The sequence below is a fragment of the Patella vulgata genome, chromosome 1, assembly GCF_932274485.2.
Source record: "Patella vulgata chromosome 1, xgPatVulg1.2, whole genome shotgun sequence".
Classification (NCBI taxonomy): domain Eukaryota; kingdom Metazoa; phylum Mollusca; class Gastropoda; family Patellidae; genus Patella; species Patella vulgata.
The window spans coordinates 6,215,261-6,239,575 of NC_065879.2; the positions used below are offsets into that span (position 1 = coordinate 6,215,261).

At 35.0% G+C, this 24,315-nt stretch overlaps 1 protein-coding gene across 9 annotated transcripts in view; it reads right to left on the reverse strand.

Annotated features, from left to right (window-relative positions):
* Positions 1-22,799, reverse strand: part of LOC126814921 (peripheral plasma membrane protein CASK) — a 416,793-nt gene extending 393,994 nt beyond the window's left edge. For 5 of the 9 annotated variants that reach the window (XM_050540452.2, XM_050540435.2, XM_050540444.2 and 2 more), the window contains exon 1: positions 22,635-22,799. The gene's annotated coding sequence lies outside the window, so the exon portion shown is untranslated. The remainder of the gene's footprint in view (positions 1-22,634) is intronic. The other 4 variants (XM_050540427.2, XM_050540390.2, XM_050540417.2 and 1 more) reach the window with 1 other exon arrangement.
* Positions 22,800-24,315: the final 1,516 nt, after the last annotated feature.

The following is a 24,315-nucleotide window of genomic DNA, read 5'->3' on the forward strand; positions in this document are numbered from 1 at the left end:
ATTTCCAGAAACATTTAGGCTGCATACCAGGATCTTCCTGTACCTCAAATTACTAGCACTACATAATGGACAGGGGTTAGTGCTTGGAAAGCCGGAATGATAGATTCTGAAACCACGTCCAACATATCTTAAAAGACTGAATCAACTTCATGGAACAAAACGTCCCTTTAATTAAAATTTCTAGTCAGGAAGATTTTCTCAAATGTAATTTTTGGAGACAATATCTTGTAAAATTATCTAAATATCATCAACAAAAAATATCTTTTAGTTCACTGCATGCCAAAAAGTGAAAATAAATCAAATTAGCTAAGTCTCTAACTCAATATCATCCAAAGTCTTCGACATTGAAAACACGAACTATTTGTCAATTGAAATTAACATTGGTTTTGTAATCTTACTGGCAAAAGGTAGGTTTCTGATATCCAATATATAAGAACAAATAAACATTTTACCATTGGTACACGAATCGTGTACCAGAGTGCGTTTCAGCGTCACTTGTAACAAGTGACCAGAAAGAACGAGGCTAGACATATCCCACAGCTCCTGTCAAACGGTGACGCCATATCTTATTGGAAAGCATGCGCAAAAGACTGGAATAACCAGACGTTAGAAATTGACATTCGGTTGAGACTCATGCCATATTTCGCTGGACATAACTGATTTGAAATTAGAGTCAAAACGAAAACAATTGAATGTAAATCAGTTTATATACAATCAGATTACATTATTATATGTGTTGCGACCCATTTGAGTCAATTTCTAGGACCCAAATATTAGCGATTTAACTCCTTTAATGATATTTTTCATTTTGAGTGAAGCCTGTATAATTACAGGCTCGGGACTGTACGGCGCAGTCCAGCCCCAGGCTCCATTCACTTAATAGAATTTTTATTGTTTCTTTCTTGCAATGTTTGACTTGTTCAAAGATTTGTTTTGTGGGTAGTGTGTTCCTCCTGCACTTACTTATAGAAGCAATTCATTATATCTTTCGAGGGGGGGGTGGATGGCCGAATGGTTAGCACGTGCGTGCTGTATCATACGGTCTGTCATTGAGTCAACTGGTGGGGTTTCAATTCCCCGGTTGTACGTGACAAGGAATAGGGTAGCCTGTCCAACCGGGTCCTCTGGTTTCCTCCCACTGCTAAAGACCCCTACGCGCAAGCGAATTATTGAAATAAAATTGAACCATGTGTTAGTCCCGAAATGACCTAGTTTGTGTCGGGTGGATGTTAAACCTCATTTCTCTCTCTATATATATCTTTTGGAGCCGCGGTGGTTCATTGAGTAAGACATTGGCTCGCTAATTTGGAGGTCCTTGTGTTGTACGAGAAAATTCATCAGGATTTTCCGGCGTGGTTCCCCCCTGGTCAGTGGTGTAGGACAGAGGACCTGACAAGGGAAAATGTATAGTTGTTCGGATAGGATGAAAAACCAAAGTCTTATGTACACATCAGCGAGCACGTAAAAGAACTCTTGACAGTTAATTTGAAATAAGAATAGGCCTTATGCTCATCTTCATTAGCCCAGTCGATGCAGAAAAGTAGGACGTTAAACCCCATTTCAGTTCATTTCATTATATTTTTCTACCCAGTCTACGGAAATCCTCGTAACATTTTGATATCTTACTAATTTAAAGGCTCAATACCACTCTTGTTGTAACTGAATAATATGTCCTAATCTTTATTCTGTTCAACAAATTGTACTATTTTACAATATTTCAATTAATTGATGATATAAATTTCATCTTAACACACCTAATTTAAAAAATTCGAAAAATTCAACTAAATGATTTGAAAAGCCTGACGTAAAGCTTTTCAAATGTGACTTGGATTTAAAAATATTTTTGAACCCTCTGGACAAGTAAAATAGGATTTAATGGATAATTTACACAACAGGTAGGACACTAACACATCTAATACTTAGAATAAGGCTATTTTTTTATTTTCTGGAGCTATCAAGCCAGCAAGAGTGTTATTGTCCCTTTAATCGATTTTTGTCTTTTGTTTTTACATAGACTAAATCAAGAGAACGAGTGGTATGCAGAGGTTTGGGAATGCAATAAGCCAACCCCTTGATTGTATGCTCCCAGGACTGAAGTACATGTATAGACGCTAATACAGGGCAGCCTGTACAACAAAATTAAAAACGATAAATCTCATGTCATAAAAAAAACTTAATTTCACACTTTGACGGGATGCCTCCCACTCTGCTCTTCACTACAGGCAGCAGAAATCAAATCTAAAGAGGGATTCACAACAATGACTGATATCGCAAATGGTTCATTTACTGAAGTGACCTGCTGATTGAAGTCAGACTATCTTCCTATAGGGACAACTTGTAAAGGAACCGGAGGCCAACTTTCAGTCAGCAATACAAAATCAACTAATCGTAAAATTTTGATCAGATCTGTATGTTTAATCACACCACAGTGGAAAATAATCAAATGAAATGAAATGGGGTTTAACGTCCTACTGCTCTTCACCTATACTGGGCTAATGAAGACGGGCATACACTATACAGTGTGCTATGAGGGAAATTTTGCCCGGGCAGCGGCACTATCGCCTACTCTTATATCGAATTCCAACTGCCAGGGGATCTTTTACGTGCATTCCAATATATACACGGAACCTTGGTTTTTTGTCTCATCCGAAGGACTAGACAGCCGTCCTTGTCGGGCCCTCCGCCCTGCATCACGGACAAGGGGGAACCACGCCGGAAAATCTGGATGAACTGCCAATGCAGGGATCGAACACCCGACCTCCGGGCTAGCGAGCCAGCGTCTTTCCCACTCAGCCACATGATCCCCACCACAATGGAAAAAGTACAGTCCTTAATTAGCATGGTAAAAAAAACCTGATAATCTAAAACTGAAATACAAACGAAATGAAAATAGATTAATACTATTATTAATAATATTTACAAGAACTTTACAAAGCCTAACTCCTACCGTAAATATCCTAAGATTACACTAGTATTCAAAAGAACTGTACCGTAAATATCCCAGGATTACACAAGTATTCCACTGTATTTTGAGATAGTCCTTTAATTTTCATAGGTGTTAAAACAAGTCCAATCATTGACATTCATTTATATGCACAAATACAAATTATTTTAGCCGTAAATAGCAATCAGATTGAATCCATGATTCAATATTCTTCATTATTTAAAGGAGCTAAATGGCTAATATTTAGGACCTAGAAATTGAGAAATTGATACAAATAGGTATATAAATGTAATATGAATGTATATAAACTGATTTACATTCAATTTTTTCTGTTTTTACTGTAATTTCTAATCAGTTATGTTCGGTGAAATACGCCAGAAGTCTCAATCGAATGGCAATCTCTAGTGTCTGTTATTCCAGTCTACACCAATAGTATTTATTGCACTTGCCCCCAGATAAGAATATGGCGTCACTGTTTGACATGACTTGTGGAATATGTCTAGCCTCAATCTTTGAGTCCCTTGTTACAAATGGTGCTGAAACGCATTATGGTACATGATTCGTGTACCAATGGTAAAATGTTTATTTTGTCTTAAATTTTGGATATCAGAAGCCCAACTTTTCCCAGAAAGATCACAACATCAATGTTGATTTAAATTGACAAATAATTTGTGTTGTCAATGTCGAAGGCTGTGGATGTGCAACCAAATTATTGAAATCAAATTAAACCATGTGTTAGTCCCAAAATGACCTACTTTGTGTCGAGTGGACGTTATAGCCCATTTCTCTCTCACTTTAACATATAAAGTGTTGAAAATGCACAAATCAATACAAAAAATTTCGACCATTATCAGTCATGCAATTCGATTAAATTCAAGCAAAATGATGAACTACACTTGACATTTTGGTTTTATTTTCTTAATTAAATGTTAAGCAGGCATTATACAAGAACTAAATCAGGCCCTAAATGTTATATAAATTATTGATTAGACATTAATTAACATGACAAGACCAAGTAATTTAGAACGGTTCGGCCATTTAATGATTTAATTTAAAAATGGATAATTGAGACTTCGTTTAATATCTTAACAACGGTTACACTGTTCTTCAAACGATAATATCTCGGCTCAGAATGAAGTAATTTGACTGAAAATTTTCAACATATTCCCTTTTCATTATCTATTTTTTTAACTAATATAGCAAGAACTGTCAGCTCTTTATCTAATCCAGTCATTCTCAACCAGTGATTCCTAAGTGTGCCGCAAAATTTTGAATGGCACACTATGAAAATGCGAAAAACCACAGGATCCCAATTTATTGTGTATTCACAGTTGTTCATAGCTGTGTTTTTCTTTAGTTTGAGTCGTTCTATGTGTCTGTAGCAGGGTTCTATTCACAAAGACGAACAAAACACCAGGTCATGGGTTCAGGATTTTATTGTGGATCATCAATTTAGTATACATATAAAAAAAACTCTGAAAGACATAAAGAAATGTATAAAAATCAAGAATAGTAATAGTTTACACTATATACATATATTTAAAATAGTGGCGGGAAATAATTGATTTGAAACAAAGGAATGGATAAGATATATTTACAATGAGTTTTAACTAATACAATTACATACAAATACATATACATACCCTATAAAATAGGAGTTTATAATAGGGTTGATGTCTTAAATATGGCTACCATACAGACACAGTATGACACAAAGACTGAAATTAAGGTTATGAATAAATTAACACTAAATAGCCGAGAGTAGAATATTCTCAATTACACAAACATACTTATGGAAATACTTATAGAAATATACTAATAACTTAATTATTTCATATATATAAATATATTCTAATTACATTACCATATTAAACAGATAAAATATTAAAGTCAGTCAAATAAATATAAAACTTACCAAGTGACAGAATGTGATCCTCCTTGTAACAAGGTTAAGATGCAAGTGAGATTTGAAAGAGAAGCTGAGATGTGGTTATTTTAGTGAGTTAAAAGTGAGTAGAGTTTAGACTTGCTGTTGTAAAGATATTCTTAACCAGCTTAGAGATGGACTATTAAAGGGACAATACAACGAACACCAAATATACCATAAATAACTAATATATTAAAGGGACAATAATACAACAAATATTCAAGATACAATAAATACAAATATACACAAATATACACTACCACATTATCCCCCCACCAGGAGAAGTGGCGTCCCCGACACTGACATATAAAAAAAACAAACAAAAAAAACCCACCCAAACACACGGAAAAATATAACTATAACCTTATTTGCAATAAAAACTACTTCAAATCGTAAATATCCGAATCAAACCAAACTGGGGGATGTTTTATTCGTTGTGATCGTTTAACGGGAATAGGGATAACGGACTTCTTAATTGGAGTAGCAACTTTATTTGAATGCGACCTTAAAACTCTTGTTGAAATAACAGGAACGGGTATTGACGATCTAGACACCCTGGTAATACTTGAATTAGCAGTAGAATTCATGGAAACAGGTGAATTAGAAACAAAATCTGAACTAGCAACTTTATCCGAAATAAAATTGACATCCTTAACAGGGATACTTGAAACAACAGGGTTACACACTGAGTTTAAATCGGATACAGGAACAGGAGTACAAACAGAAACCGGAATAATAAAAGGGTCTGTAGTAACTTCAGAAACTGGATCCGGGGAAACTGAAAGCGAAGCATGTGCCAGAACTTGTGAATCATCTGATAATGATGAACAATTGAAAGAATTATTTGACCTTAAATATGGATTAAAAGAGGATTTAGATACAGGAACGCCCTTAGCACTGATTGGAAGTAAAAGATTTCTATGAAGAGTTCGTGCTGATGAATCACCGTCTTTCATTACACTGTAAACTGGAATAGTAGGGTCGGGTTGAGCAATAACAACATAAGCATCTTCTTCCCATTTGTCTGCGAGTTTATTCTTTCCGCGAATCTGAACATTACGAACCAATACAAAATCTCCGATATCTAATGTAGCTCCTCGTGACTTGAGGTCATAATGAAATTTCTGTTTTTCTTGAGCGCTTTGAATATTCTTTTGAGCAATATTATAAACATCTTGAAACCGTTGTTGAAAATCTTGAGAATATTTAGAAAAAGTATGTATATCAGATGGAGAAGAATAAGTACCAAAAATAAAATCAATGGGTAACCTAGGCTGTCGACCAAACATTAAAAAATATGGACTAAAAGAAGTTGAAACGTGTTTAGTGCAGTTATAAACGTAAACAAGATACGGTACATAATCTTTCCAATTCTGCTTTTGATCATCAGATAAAGTACCAAGCATATTCATTAAGGTTCGGTTGAAGCGTTCAGTAAGACCATTACCCATAGGATGGTAAGGAGTGGTGCGGGATTTCTTAATATCCAGAATAGAACACATTTCTTTAATTACATCACTTTCAAAATTTCGACCTTGATCTGAGTGAAGACGAGCGGGAATACCATACGGAAGAATAAAATTATGGATGATGGCTTTGGCTGTAGTTTTAGCTGTCTGATTTTTCGTGGGAATTGCAACTGCATACTTAGTGAAATGGTCTGTAATGATCAAAATATTTTCGAAGCCACCCTTTGAAGGTTCAAGGGAAAGGTAATCCATACATACTAATTCAAGAGGCTGGGAAGTTTTAATATTGATAAGTGGAGCTCTTTCTGAAATGTTAGGCGATTTTCTGCGGATACAGCGTGAACACAATTTGATTTTATCTTCTACGAATTTAGACATTCCAGGCCAAAAGAAACGAGACTTAAAAAGATCAAGAGTACGATCCCTACCCATATGACCCATATTATCATGAAGAAAAGTAAACACAGTGTCTCGAAGAGAAACAGGAACAACCATCTGTAAAATGGGACCAGATGAAACAGAAATTGAATATTTGCGATAAAGAATATCATCCATAATAAATAAATTATCCCAATGGCGAAGAATATGTTTGGCTTCCTGATCAAAACTGCGTAAAAAATCATATGTCGGTTTAACTCCAGTCTGAACACATTTAAAAACAGATTTTAAAGAAGGGCACGCTTGCTGACATCTTCTCATACGGCTGCTGTCGATAATAATGGAATCAACCGGTGGTGAAACAGTTGGAAGTGAAACATCTTGTGTACAACAAAGGGACTGAACTCTACCTTCATCTATATCATGAGCTAAAGTGACTGCAGAGACAACTGAATTGTTAACTTTATTATATGGAAGACGAGATAAAGCATCTGCAAGGGTATTCTGTTTTCCACTCAAATATTCCAGGGAGAAATCATATGTAGATAATTCGGCAAGCCAACGATGACCAGTAGCATCGAGTTTAGCAGAAGATAATACATAGGTAAGAGGATTATTATCAGTCTTTACATTGAATTTATTCCCATAAAGGTAATCGTGAAACTTTTTACAAACAGCCCATTTTAATCCGAGAAATTCTAATTTATTTGCAGGATACAATCGTTCAGATTTAGAAAGACTTCTACTTGCATATGAAACAACACGTGTTTTACCATCCTGAACTTGGAGTAAAACTGCTCCTAACCCACGTGTACTGGCATCAATGTGAACTTCAAAAGGTTTAGTGAAATCAGCATAAGCTAATACAGGTGATGAAATCAATTGAGAAATAAGAAAATCAAATGAATTCTGTTGTTCAGGACCCCAGAAAAACACAGGTGAAATTTTAGCAGATCTTTTCTTTTTAGTAGTAGAATGACCAACGAGGAGATCAGTTAAAGGTTTCGCTATTTTAGAAAAATCTTTGATAAAACGACGAAAATACCCACAAAAACCCAAGAAACTTCGAATTTCTTCCACAGTTGAAGGAATAGGCCAGGACTTTAAGGTCTCAATTTTATCAGGATCTGTATGAATGCCATCTGCAGAAATAACATGGCCAAGATACTTAATTGAAGTCTGAAGAAAACTACATTTTGAAGGTTTTAACCGAAGATTGTGTTGACGAAGACGTTTAAAAACTGACTCTAACCTGGACATATGTTCGTGAAAGGTTTTAAAAAAAATAATGACATCGTCTAAATATATCATACATTGTAAAAGATTCATATCACCCATACAGCGTTCCATCATTCTCTGAAAAGAAGCCGGCGCGTTAGTAAGTCCGAATGGCATAGTATTAAACTCCCAAAACCCGAGAGCACCTGCAGTAAATGCTGTTTTATGTTTGTCTGCCTCGTCCATTTCAATCTGCCAATAACCTGACTTTAAGTCGAGAGAAGAAAAAAATTTTGAACCGTTTAATGAATCAAGGGTTTCTTCAATACGTGGTAGAGCATAGGCATCTTTAATAGTAAGTGAATTAAGTTTACGATAATCTACGCAGAAACGAAGACCACCATCTTTTTTCCGAACAAGAACAATAGGTGAAGCATACGGACTTGAAGAAGAACGAATTACATTAGAATCAAGCATTTCTTGTATATGATCTTTAACTTCCTGGTACATTGATGGAGGTATTCTTCTATGACGTTGTTTAAATGGAATGTTATCAGAAAGATTGATCTTGTGTTTTACTAAATCTGTCCTACCAATATCGGTGTCTGATGAACTGAAAATATCCTTGTATTTAATAATTAAATCGTTGAACTGTCGAACTTCGCCTTCAGAAAAATTATTCTTTAAATCATTTGTATGAATACTTCCTAATAAATCATTAATACTATCAGATGACGAATTGGAATGAACAATATCCACTTGATGAAGCTGGCAAATAATGGACTTTGCTGGAATGGTGATAGGTGTTGAAGAGTCATTTTGCATTTTAACTTTAATACGTTGAGAAGAAATATTGAAATTATTACAGCGAACTAAACCAGGAACAATCTTTAAACTTGGATGTGAAGAATAATAATCTGTGGCCATATATTGTTTAGACGAAATTGGCTTAGGAAGGCGTGAAAATCCGGATATCGAAATACATGAATGAGCTGGTATGGTCGTTGAAGATGTAGATTTTAAATCATAAACTTCATTACTCTCTTTAAGTTGATTAGATAAACAAGTAAAAGTTGAACTCCAAGAAGAATCTATATGTGAATTATGGACATTAAAAGAATTATACAATCGATTTAAAATATTGGTACCAATAATAACAGGAACACGAATCTGTGACGATGAAGTACTAGAAGGTACAATAATAAATAAAACATCCATATGAATATCTGTATCAGGAATCTGCACAGATATTTCAATATATCCAAGGTAGTTGACCTTATGACCTCCAGCCGAACGAATATCTAATAAATCATTTAAAGGAAACAATTCAAATGATGAAAATTGATGACGATATAAATTATCTTCTAAAGTTGAAATCATAGAACCAGTATCCAATAAAACTGAGCAATTAATTCCATTAATTAATAACGATGAAGTGTTGGAATGACCAACTAAATCTGAAGAAATGGGACAATTGTTGATACCCATGGAGTTATCAACTGAAACGTTTTCGAGACCTACTGACTGTCCCTTTAAGTAGGCCTGTTGTAGTTTAAAGGACATGTTGTGTCTCCTCTTCTATGGCCAGGTTGTTGACAATCCCAACATATAGGACTAGGATTAATTCTGGGTGAAAAGTCTTGTCTATGTTGCATTGTTGATGGAGGAGGAACTACAAATGAAGGTGGTGGACGACGAGGATTAAACTGAGGAAATGGATGTGGACGAACAAACTGAGATGACGAAGATGGAATATTTTCAGCCCTGTGTGAATATGTATGTCTCTGATCTATTTTAGATTCCAATTCTGATACTTTGGATTTAAAGCTACGAACCTCCTTTATTAATGAAGACATCTGTTGATGAAGTTGTAAAAAATCACTGGTACTTTCGTTTGATGAATTCAAAGTTAAAGATCCCATAGATCTAGTACAATTACTTAAACTAGACGAAGTCGATTTAGGAAAAGTAAATTCTGTATGTGAAGAAACAGTTGCTGACTTCTCTTCTTCCATCCTTCTTACAGCATACATTAAATTAGAAAATGTGGCATTAGAATCAAGAACATGCCGTGTTGATACCTTCAAGTCATCGCGATATAACCCATTCCAAAACCGGTTCTTTAAGACATTTGATGCAGATGGTTCATTAAGAATTTTAGCTGATTTCAATTTAAAAACAATATCCTGTAATCTACATGCCCATGAAGAAATACTTTCTGTAGCTGCCTGAGAAGTTGAATATAAACGGCTCATTAAACATTCATCTGAAAATATCTCACCAAATAATGGATCCAGAAAATATATAAGTTGCTCCACAGAATCAAACTTTACCGTAACTAGGCTCTGGGCGACAGTACCTCTCGCTGCACGACGAATAGAATTAATAATAGAAGTATCTGAATATATCCCTTCTGACTTTAGTCCAATAATTTCTAATCTCCATTGTTCATAAGAAACATCCCCTTTATTAAAATCCCCGGAAAATGATGACAATCTTGGGGAAGAATGTGAAATTGAAGAAGTCTGAAGCTGGGACTGAGAAATATTTGATGTTCTCTGGACAGGTTGTGAAAAATTAGAAATCTGATCAGTAGAAGCAGTTGATCTTGGAATATGTGAACGAGATGTGCGGCGTTGGGGGATAACATAGGTAGCGTCCAAAGATGGAGTAGAATGTGTAACAGGATTAAAAGCTAAAGTTGGCTGTTGTGATGATGAAGCCGTAGTTGGTTGACATGTATAATTATTATCAGGGCCTGGCACAAAAGAACCATTTGAAATAATTGACTGAAAAACCTCTCTTTGAATTGCCGGATCAAATGAAGAAACTATGTCCTTTAACTGATCAATCATATCTTGTGTTGGCGTAAACGTTCTACCACCTTCAGCCATAATGAAAATACAAAATATAGAATATAACCAACTCATCAAACAATGACAAAATGTTAACGGAAAATGAAATGTGATATAACACTAGCCAACTATGTCTAAACAACATAAGAAAAAAATACTAAAGTTGAAACCCAAACTTTATAATAAAATACAACCCTGGATATTGAAAACACAAAACTATGTCTAAACGACATAAGAAAAAAAACGAAGTTGAAACTGTAATGTTGTAATAAAATACAATCTTAGATATTGAAAACACAAAATTCAATCAAGTTGAAACTCATCAGACGAAAAACAAATTCCAAGTAAAATTGAAATAAAATAGAAAAGTTGAAATTTATTTCGATGTGAAATTAATATCAAACTGGAAAACAAAGTCTATAATCGATAAACAAGGATAATTTATAAATGAAAAGATGAATAAATTATATACTGCATATCCAAGTTGAAAATCAGAGTGAAAGAGCACAAGAATTTTCTGATAAATCACGACTGGGTATACAAGTCTACAGAATAAGATCAAGATGACACAACTGGAATACTACAAGAAAATATATCACTGGATAAACAAGTCTAGAAAACATAAACATTAAAGTTGACAACCGAATCCACAGTCAAGAAGATCACAAGTATAAACAGCATGGACAATCAAGACTACAATATATGAAACCTGGAGTAATAAAATAAAGCTACAATGACCAAGACTAAATCAATGAACAATAGTCGACAGTGACAAAAGATATCAAAACAGAACTGACAATCAAGACTATACACCACACCTAATAACAAAGCAGGTCACGTTGACATACCAGAAAGTTACAAGTGGGAAAATTCAAACAACATTACCCAACTAGGTCAATCAATAGTTATTACCTGAGAATAATATCTATTATTTGACCACCAAAACTAAAAGACAATTATTATTAGCTATAGATGTAGATAGATATGATAGTTGTTAATTATAGAAGTTTATGTGTAGTGAAGTGGATGCGCTTAACCAAGCAAGTGTGTGGCTGTTTTTAAATCAATAGTAAAATGTCTGTCAAGGCTGTCTCTTAAAATTTACTAAATATGAAATAAACTAAATTATGAAATATGTTTCTCAGGAAAATACACGAATACACGATACTGTACTAGACACGTTAATATATGGTAACTAAGCAATTGTAAATGTATAAATGTTATAGTTATACCAATAGTATGTAATAACTATTAATTATATTATATTTATGATATATTTATCAAACTGTATTTGTATATATAAACAAATATGTAGATATATTATGAAAGCAAATGATTCTCAAAATCAAGTGTTGCAAAATATAGACTATATAAATTATGACTTATTATATAGATATTTATACACAAAGTAACACAGAACATAAAGGACAAGACAAGACAAAACAAACCGGTTATCACCCTTCACTCTCACACACTCTGGCCAGTACTTAATTACTTAAATAATATAATTTTATAAAACTTACATTGGATCCAATGAATTAGTAATTAACACTTAACACTGACACACGTTTGAAACTGTTTGTAGCTGTAGAACTGTAGAACTTGAAAATGATGAACTTGAAATACGTTGAAAATATCAATCCACCAAAACCACGTTGGGCGCCAAATTTGTAGCAGGGTTCTATTCACAAAGACGAACAAAACACCAGGTCATGGGTTCAGGATTTTATTGTGGATCATCAATTTAGTATACATATAAAAAAAACTCTGAAAGACATAAAGAAATGTATAAAAATCAAGAATAGTAATAGTTTACACTATATACATATATTTAAAATAGTGGCGGGAAATAATTGATTTGAAACAAAGGAATGGATAAGATATATTTACAATGAGTTTTAACTAATACAATTACATACAAATACATATACATACCCTATAAAATAGGAGTTTATAATAGGGTTGATGTCTTAAATATGGCTACCATACAGACACAGTATGACACAAAGACTGAAATTAAGGTTATGAATAAATTAACACTAAATAGCCGAGAGTAGAATATTCTCAATTACACAAACATACTTATGGAAATACTTATAGAAATATACTAATAACTTAATTATTTCATATATATAAATATATTCTAATTACATTACCATATTAAACAGATAAAATATTAAAGTCAGTCAAATAAATATAAAACTTACCAAGTGACAGAATGTGATCCTCCTTGTAACAAGGTTAAGATGCAAGTGAGATTTGAAAGAGAAGCTGAGATGTGGTTATTTTAGTGAGTTAAAAGTGAGTAGAGTTTAGACTTGCTGTTGTAAAGATATTCTTAACCAGCTTAGAGATGGACTATTAAAGGGACAATACAACGAACACCAAATATACCATAAATAACTAATATATTAAAGGGACAATAATACAACAAATATTCAAGATACAATAAATACAAATATACACAAATATACACTACCACATGTCTATGACTAGTCTCTGTCTAATGTAGTAAGCCGCCTGATTTACCATAGTTTTTTTCAAAATTCAAATATTTTTCATATATATTTAGCCAGGTGTGCCGCTATTTTTTCATGCGTTCCATGGTGTGCCGTTGCCAAAAAGGTTGAGAACCACTAATCTAATCTCTAATAATGCCACTTTAATTAATCAATTTTATTCCATTCCAGCAAGGACTACATGTATGTCGTAGAAAATCTAACATTAACTGTGAAAAATGACACACAAGAGTCTTTAAATTGCAGAAAGATTAGCTTTTATTATATGTGTGAGAGTGTACATGTACATGTGAATGAAAGAAGCAAGAGGAGAACATGTCTACGATTATTGATTGTTGTTCCAATGCCTCAAGACAAAGTTATTACAAGTCAAGACATACAACAAGTTATTTCAAGTCATGTCAAGTGAGCAATCATTGTATATCACACAATAATGCACACTCATCCTCGTATACATTGTGCGCGTTGTATCATAAGGTCTGTCATTGAGTCAACTGGCGTGGTTTCAATTCCCCAGTTGTACGTGACAAGGAGTAGGGTCCCATGTCCAACCTCCTGGGTTTTCTCCGCGTCCTCCGGTTTCCTCCCACTGCTAAAGACCCCTATGCGCAAGCGAATTATTGAAATAAAATTTAAAAACCATGTTAGTCCTGAAATGACCTGGTTCGTGTCGAGTGGACATTAAACCTTATTTCTCTCTCTCTCGTATACGTTCAAAGAACGAACTCTGGCAAGCCATTCTTAAAAATAAAATAAATACAGTAACACCGACAGTGAGCAACAATGGATCAAAGTGCTTGAAATATTATGAAATAATGTTGGAAAATAATGTAATTTAAGACATTTCGAGGCAAAAGAAAATTGAACTGATGATTTTCAATCATTCAAAATTTTGTTTTACTTGTCTTTACTACACTAGGATCTGGAAGATTTGTTATATAACTCGCGTTCTGGATGATGTGAGAGACTAGCCAATGAAACGGTCTGTTAGGGCTAGATGGCGAGTTTTGGGCGCGAGGTGCACGGAACTGTGGGTAACCCACTAGAAATATCAACCCTGATTGGTTAATCAAATGTCTGACGTCATAGGGTCAAAAAGCCGCTCGTATGACGTCTGACGCGACCTTCCACAACAACCGCTCAGATCTTCATATAGTAGAGGCCAACGAAAGTATAAAAAAGACAGAAAGAAATATAGATCTGTATTTTAAATGAATCAGATTGTAGTACGATCCTTTCTTTCCACTATCTTGATTGTTGACTTCAAACACTCAAATATTTTAATAAGACAGAAGGCAAAGCTTTAAAATTTTAATAAGTACAATGTCATTGGCTTACATGTCAATATTCAATGTAATTTACACAGAAGCTACAGGAGTCATATAGTCATCACATCACACAGGATGTTGGTAAATGTCAATCAAGGGACATTACTCAAAGAGTGAGAGAGAGAGAGAGAGAGAGAGAGAGAGAGGTTTAACATCCGCTCGACACAAACTAGGTCATTTCGGGACTAACATATGGTTCAATTTTATTCCAATAATTCGCTTGCGCGTAGGGGGCTATAGCAGTGGGAGGAAACCGGAGGACCCGGAGAAAACCCACGAGCTTGGACAGGCGACCCTACTCCTTGTCACGTACAACCGGGGATTCGAAACCACGCCAGTTGACTCAATGACAGGCTTTATGATACAGCGCGCATGTGCTAACCATTCGGCCATCCAACCGCCCACATTATTAAAAACAAAATACTATTGGCTTGACTTTCATAATAATCACATTTATTGCTTGTTGTCAAATAGGGGGGTGGGGGTTGGGGGTTGGGGGGTGGGTTAGTGCATATGCGTTGTATCTGGGCCCTTATTCACGAAAACTTAAACTAAGTTACAACCGAAATTTTAAGAAATACTGCAACTTCATTGGATATATGCAAATTGATTTTACTGGTCAGCCAATCGAATTGCGGTATTTCTTAAAATTTCGATTTTATCTTAGTTTAAGTTTTCGTGAATAAAGGCCCTGGTATATAAGGTGTATATATACATGTGTTTATCTATCCATCAACATGTATATAGATAAGTACATGTATTATTGATTTATTTACATATTAGAGTACCTGTTTAACACATCAGTGTTATTATCATAACACCTTACATTTACACGCTTATTGCAATAACTTACACCTTTATTTTTAATATCATATTTTATCTGCTTGGTGATTTAAGAATTCATTAACATGTACATTTGGGCTTCACTATAACAATAATGTTTAGATCTTTATCATAAGTTATTTTACAAAACATTACTTGAAGAGGTTAGAGGTCTTCAGTGATGGGTAAAAAATAATTTGATTGACTGAGCAAATTTATATACATGTACCTATTAACGATAACATGATCATAAAGTTAGAAATTTTCGCCACCACTCAGAAACTTCTTCCAGCTTGGATTCACACAGAATAAAAAGCAATCTGATTATTTCGTTTTGTTTTTTACTGTTCAAAATTTTATTTTATTTGTCTGTATTACACTAAGATCTGGAAGAGTTTTTATATAATCTGCATTTTGGATAGCGTGAGAAATTAGCCAATGAAACCATCTGTTACAGACACTTCTCTGGTTTCCTCCCATTGCTAAAGACCCCTATGCGCAAGCGAATTATTGAAATAAAATTGAACAATGTGTTAGTCCCGAAATGACCTAGTTTGTGTCGAGTGGATGTTAAACCCCCCTTCTCTCTCTCTACATATACATATAGCAGATAAATGGCCTCACCATGATTATATCATATACGGTATACTGACCGCAACTTTACTTAATGTCATATTTACATGTACTTAAAGGACCTAATCCTCCAAAATCTTCGACATCGAAAACAAGAATTATTTGTCAATTTAAATCAACATTGATGATGTAAACTTACCGGGAAAAGATGAGCTTCTGATATCCGATATTTAAGATAAAATAATTTTTTTATCATTGGTACACGAATCGTGTACCATTATGCGCTTCAGCCCCAGTTGTATTGAGAGACTCGAGGGACGAGGCTAGACACATTGCACCAAATCAAATGGAGTTATGTACACTAGAATAACTAGACGCTAGAAATTTGCACTCGATTGAGATTGCTGACTTATTTCGCCGAACATAACTGATTTGAAATTGGAGTAAAAACGGAAACCATTAAATGTAAATCAGTTTATATACATTCATATTACAGTATTATATGCGTTGCGACCCACTTTTGTGAATTTCTAGGTCCCAAATGTTAGCGATTTAGCTCCTTTATAGGAGATAAGATAAAGAGCTGGCAGTTCTCACTATAATAGTTAAAAACTAGATAATGTAAGGGCAATTCGCTGAAAATTTCAGTCAAATTGATCCACTATGAACCGAGAATTAAGCGATTGAATTTTGAAATTAGTCTCGATCATCATTACTAAAGTCTGTACGATAAAAGTCATAGTCCCGATCATCCATTTCATGATTAAATTATGAATGGCAGTCGAGCAGCAAATAGAATCATAATCCAGTAAATATCGCAGGCTAGCGATGCCACCGAGAGTTGATTATGGTCTGGATAAGTTAATTAATTTCTAATTAATAATTTAGATAACATTTCAGGCCTAAAGAAATACCTGCAATTAGCAGATTTAGCTCTTGCATAATGTATGTTTTAACATGTTTTTATTTTGCAAAATTGAAATATTTTTTTCTATATATTTAGCCAGGTGTGCCACTATTTTTTCATGTGTCCCAAGGTGTGCCGGTGCCAACATTTAGCTCTTGTTTAATGTGATTGTGCTTGATATCGATAAGATAATAAAAGTCGAAACATTGCGCTATTAGAATATATCCATACATGTGCAGCTTTACAAGTACCATCCACGACAATCATGGAAGTTCTTCTGAGTACGCACCAGAGTAACCCTGATTGAAATGACTGCAGAATTAGATTATTTATACATATACATCTCTAATGACTGTTAACATGCGAAGACGCAATAAATTCATTAAATATGCAAACTTCCCAAATACATGAGCAATCACAAGAGGTGTTTTAGAAAGAGTAAGCGTGTCCTGCCTCATGCAAGACAACACCCAGTGCCCACCGGAAAATTTCACTTTATTAGTACTTAAAGTCGACTAATATCTAATTTTTCATGGCTTATCCATTATTTAACATTTTATTAAAGGGACTCATTTCCAAACAACTCAATATTTTGGTTTGAAATTTTGAGACAAGGTAAATACACTATTCCTCTATATATTGGTGCTTAATTTTCATCATACGTACATGGATTTTTATTTCTGAGACTCTGTTAAAATCATGATGTTGCCATTTCTACATTATTATTATCTTAAATGTCAAACAATGACAGTCCTTCACATGCTCCTCTCGACGCACCTCGACTTTCCTTCGCAGGAGTCATTAAAGACTCCTGCAAATTAGCTAAATCTATCTCCTAAATATGGAGATTATTAAACTACTTTCAGGTTTTGTTAATTTCTAAACTGCATACGTTCAATTTATCAGTTTCCATGATGAAAATTCGGAGGCTACCATATTCACCAAATATTAAACAAGACTAAAGCATAAATACAATTTGGCTCTCCTTAATTCAAGAAAATGTAGAATTACTCTTACAATATTGTTAAGAAGAGTTTTTTTACGGGAGCTTTTTTCTCATTTTAGAAATTGACAGGAGCTTTTTATGGTTCCCGCACAATTTTATAAATGTGAAGGACTGCAACAAGTCGTGTTTCTCCTTCGCAATAGACAAGCCAGAGATATTGAATATGCCTTTATTGTGTTTAAGGCTTATAAGCTAATACATTCCGGCGTGGTTCCCCCTTGTCAGTGATGCAGGATGGAGGGCTTGACAAGGACAGCTGTCTAGTCATTTGGATGGGACAAAAATCTGAGGTCCCATGTACACATTGGCGTGCACGTAAAAGATCCCTTGACAGTTAGAATTCGATACAAGCCAACAGTGAGGCTGATGTCCCCCGCCGAAATCCCCAAATAAATAGATAACCCATATTAATTAATCGCACATCTATTTTTTTCAAAAGTATCGAGCAATCAAACTGATTATCAACTATACACTAAGTTTCATCACTCTCTATCAGATAGAATCAAAGTTATCTTGTCCCAAAGCATCGACCAAGGAAATTGCTTATCTCTGCTTAGCTTTAGCTTGATATGTTAATCATTGAACTCAGTCAAGACGAACATCTACATCAAGTTTAAACATTCTACCTCAATTAGAAGCAGAGTTGTTATGTTCCAAAGTCTTGACCAATCAAAATGCTTATTGCTTCTTAGCCTAAGCAGACAATTCTCATCATTGAACATAGTCAAGGTATTGATGTAATGAAACTATACACCAAGTTTCATCACTCTCACTTAATTAGAACTAAAGTTATCGTGTCCCAAAGCATCAACCAATCAAATTGCTTATCTCTACTTACCGTAAGCAGAAAATACTCATCTTCGAACTCTATCAAGGCATTGACATCATAAACACCTACACCAAGTTTGAACATTTTAGCTCAATTAGAAGGAGAGTTATTGTGTTCCAAAGTCTCGGCCAATCAAATTGCTTATCGCTCTGCTTACCCTGAGCAGAAAATGCTTGATATCGAACTTAGTCAAGGTATTGATGTAAAGAAACTATACACCAAGTTATTTATGGATAACAATTACTATGGTTTATTTCACTGCGACGTTCAACAAGATTTCACAAGTCGTTTTCAAGCCTATAACTATAACACAAACAAAGCATCAACCAATCAAATTGCTTATCTCTGCTTACCCTAAGGGGAAAATGCTCATCTTCGAACTCCATCAAGGCATTGACCTAATCAACACATACACCAAGTTTGAACATTCTAGCCCAATTAGGAAGAGAGTTATCGTGTCCCAAAGCATCAACCAATCAAATTGCTTATCTCTGCTTATCCTAAGCGGAAAATGCTCATCTTCGAACTCCATCAAGGCATTGACCTAATAAACACATACACCAAGTTTGAACATTCTAGCTCAATTAGGAAGAGAGTTATTGTGTCCCAAAAAGTGTGACGGACAGACAGACGGACAGACAGAAGGACAGACAGACGGACAGACAGACGGACAGACAGACGGACAGACAGACAGACGGACGAACCCATTTTAATAGTCCCCTGCTTTCTTCGAAAGGCGGGGGACAATAAGAGTAGGCCGTAGTGCCGCTGTCCAGGCAAAATTTCCCGCATAGCACACTGTATGGCGTATGCCCGTCTTCATTCGCCCAGTTCGGAGCAGAACAGTGGGAAGTTAAACATTTCATTTCATTTCATTTATAAGCTAATACATGACATCTCCATCCACCACTTGCTTGAGATAAGCCAGAGATATTGAATGTGCCTTCATTGTGTATAAGGCTTATAAGCTAATACATGACATCTCCATCCAACACTTGTTAGACATGAGTATTTATTAAGGGTAATATATTCTAACAGAAACCATTTATCTTAATCCCTAAACTGATTATAATTCTCCTAGTAGCCTCTCATATCAATATAATTATACCATTCTATTAATATCAAATCATCTTCTTTTCTACACTGACTGGGCTAATGAAATGGGGTTTAACGTCAGTCCCTCACGTTTAAGGGGAGCTTTCGCTCCTACTCCTCTCGACACACATCGACTTTCCTTCGAAGGAGTCATTAAAGACTCCTGCAAATTAGCTAAATCGCTCTCCTAAATATTGAGATTAATAAACTACTTTCAGTTTTTGTTTACTTATAAACTGCATATATTCAAGGTATCAGGAGCTTTTTATGGCTCCCGCACAATTCTATAAACATGGAGGACTGGTTTTACGTCCTACTGTTCTGCTCCAACTGGGCTAATGAAGACAGGAATACGCCATACAGTGAAATTTTGCCCGGGCAGCGGCACTATGGCCTACTCTTATATTGAACTCCAACTGCCAGGGATCTTTTACGTGCACGCTGATGTATATATAGACCTGGTTTTTTTATCATCCGAATGACTAGACAGCTGTCTTTGTCAGGACCTCCGTCCTGCACCACTGACATGGGGAAACCACATTGGAAAATCATGATGAACTTTCTCGGCTAATGGAGGGATTGAACTGACTGGGGCTAATGAAGACGGGCATATGCCATGCTGTGTGCTATGAGATGAACTTCTCCTAGTCTTTGTTGAATTCCGTCTCTCAAGGGATCTTTACGTGTCCACGATTTTCCCTCCGATTGGGAAGCTGCTCCTTGTCCGGTCATTCATCCTGCACCACTGACAAGGGTTCTTTGATGTGCATGCCAACGAATTTACGGGGCCTCAGTTTTTTTCCCATCTGAACAACTAGATGTTGTTCTTTTCCAAACCCTCCGTCCGGCACCAGTGACAAGTAGAAGCTGAAGGTTCTCAACCAAGGCTGGGATCAAGATCAAACCCAGATGCTGGGTTAGTGAGCCAGCACCTCAGCCACTGAGCCACTTAAGATATGATTATATCCGCCCTAAAAATATGTTGGCCTACTGCAGTGGATCCAGGTGGGGGCAACAGTATTATTATTATTATTATTATTGTTCGATTTATATAGCGCTTCATTACACGTGAAGTGTTTCTAAGCGCATATCACAAACATATACTTCAAACACACAGAAACAATCAAAATCAGGAGAACATAATTAAACACAGCTGCCTGTTAGGCGCTATTATTCAAAGGTTTATATCAACAAATCAACCGGCTAATCTCTATATTGAACTCAGTCGAGGTATTACCTGATGAACACCTACACCAAGTAGAGTTCAAAAATAAAAACGAAGTATAAAAAAATAACTTATCATTCTCAAGAACATTATCATAGCTGATGAAATTGAAAGTTATATTCATGTCTAGATTAGCACACCTAACCAAATATCCTGCCTCCTCCACTGAATGTGTAATCATAATAAAATGCACATATCTTACAGAAAATAAATATAAATGTTTGGGTATTAAAAGATATTCATCTCCAATAAATCCTGATCATTGAGTCACATTTTCCACTCTTTTCAACATTCAGTGCCTTTCGGCCTATCAAAGACACTGGATCAACGGCAATGAGAAGAATGTTCTGAATTATTCAAATTATTGATAAAGATTTTTTTTATGGCATGCTACAAATTTGTATTCATACTGTTAAAATAAGCAGACGAGTGTACAACCTCAGTGCACTGACAAATTACATCTTGTACATAAATGGTGGAAGATGCAAACAGATATAAAATTAATGTTGAAACTGTAAACCCAAAACTTAATTTTAACTGAAAATATAATATTTCTTATAACTCGGAAAGATAAAAACATTTTATTGTTGCTTTCTGGTTTATAGTAAGTTCTGATTAAATTCTATAATCTAATTACACTGTAACTCAGGTATCATTTAATCTTGTGAATCTAGCACTAATTTCTTTCACATTCATTTAATATCAAATCTTTGTTTAAAAATTCGTAAAAACTGTTTAAAATCACCATAAATCGTTTAATTTGTACATCTGTCCAGTTTAAAGCTGACCATTCAATTTTGATAATGAGTGTCCATTTTACAAGTGTTTTATTTCTCGATCACTGTTAAAAAATAAACAACCCAATTGATTATTGATGTATGATGATTAATTTTTGAACAGTGGTCAGGAAATTTGATACTTGTAATTATCAAAATTAATCAGTCAGCTTTCAACTGGACAAAAGTACAAATTAGATGATTTTAAACGATTTTTACGAATTTTTAAACAAAGATTTGATATTAAACGAATATGAAAGAAATTAGTGCTAGATACACAAGATTAAATGATACCTGGGTTACAGTGTTAATTTTTTTATGATTTTTATACTAGTACATTGTAATCCAACCTACTTTTTATCACAAGTTCTGTCAGTGAGTGCATGCGAATCGAACAAGGAAATGTAAGAATGGATTTTCTTAAGTATCAGCAATAGCCATACGGCATGCTTTATTCTCGAGCCAAATCTTGTGACTTATGATTTATAACTGTACTGTTCTTATCAGTACATATATAAACAAAGTCTGCATGTACGGTCTGTTTGCACAGTATGTCATGACCTGGGGTCACGGTCAGTAACCAGATTCATTCATGTCGTAGAGTACTCGTGTGAAATACTCTTGTTATTACACGATAACCGTTTAAACAAAGTCCAATATTCGCTACAATGTGTTAGTAGCAACACAGCGTGACAAGTGTTGAATGCTACACCTCTCGCTCACTCCTTCTAGAACTAAATAAAATACCATAGCGAATAATTACCTGCTTGTTGAGCTCAATTAGTACATAATCTATAATTAATTAACAACGTGCAGTCCGTAACTTAAACACTAATACAATACACTCATTAAACATTAACCATAAATAAACTTGATCCAATAAATCGACACTCGTTTAGACTATAGCCGCCATTGAGTCCACTAATAACAGGAAGCTGCAGCATTGTGGGATTGTCTACTTTCATTTTATCATTGGATTTGACAGGCGTGTCATAAAAATGAAAGTAGAGTGATTGATCAATAACGACCTATATTTACGTCGGCGAGTATTGATTAATAACATTGTTCTATTTATTTCATATCAAAGGATAATAGAACGTAATGAGCTCAGTTGTATGAAAACGATAACGATCGCTTTAATAGTTAATTTATCCCAATAAAAACAAACGGCCCACGGGATTATAATTAATTACACGTTCAGAATAAGAATGCTTAAAATAATGATATATATTACTTAAAATTAGATATATTTAATTCATTAGAAAATGCAAATAAATGAAAGATCGAAAAAGTGTAGGGCACAACTACGGAAATAATGATCAGTTGTTCAGGAACCGTACATTCCTCGGTTTTTGAAGCCTAGTGTCCCGTTGCCAAGGGCGCAGAACGGTGTGAGGTCCTGGCTAAGTTAAAGCGTGTATTCTTTCGAAGGGGCAAAGAGAAACCACTGTCAACCCATGTACTCTTTGTCGTACACGGCGTACGTAAATGAAGAACCCTAGGCCGTTGGAATTTGGTGAAAAGTTGGCGTAAACGTCGCTGCCTGGACAAAATGTCCCGCATAGCACACTGCATGCCGTATTTCTATGGTTGGGGCAGAATGGTAGGACGTTAAAGGCTCAATACCACAAAATGTCCCGCATAGCACACTGCATGCCGTATTTCTATGGTTGGGGCAGAATGGTAGGACGTTAAAGGCTCAATACCACTCTTGTTGTAACTGAATAATATGTCCCAATCTTTATTCTGGTCAACAAATTGTACTATTTTACAATATTCCAATTAATTGATGATACAAATCACCTAATTTAAAAAATTGGAAAAATTCAACTAAATGATTTGAAAAGCCTGACGTAAAGCTTTTCAAATGTGACTTGGATTTAAATATATTTTTGAACCCTCTGGACAAGTAAAATAGGATTTAATGGATAATTTACACAACAGGTAGGACACTAACACATCTAATACTTAGAATAAAGCTATTTTTTATTTTCTGGAGCTGTCAAGCCAGCAAGAGTGTTATTGTCCCTTTAAACCACATTTCATTTCATTTAAACTTACTGTCTGCGGGGATGACCGAATAACTTTAAAGGTTATTATTCAAATTTCCGGTTGTACGTGACGTGGGTTTTCTCCGGGTCCTCCGGTTTCCTCCCACTGCTAAAGACCCCTACGCGCAAGCCAATTATGGAAATAAAATTGAACCATATGTTAGTCCCGAAATGACCTAGTTTGTGTCGAGTGGACGTTAAACCCCATCTCTCTCTCCCCCTCTCTCTCTCTCTCACTGGTGGGGAACCTTTGCAATATTAAAAAAAAACGTACATTTTTCTGCGTGAATATATTTAATCGATTCACTTAATTTTAATTTTGAAAACAGGCAAACCCACAAAAAAATTGTTAGCTATACGAGCGTCCCGTATGAACAAAATTATAGCAGGTGC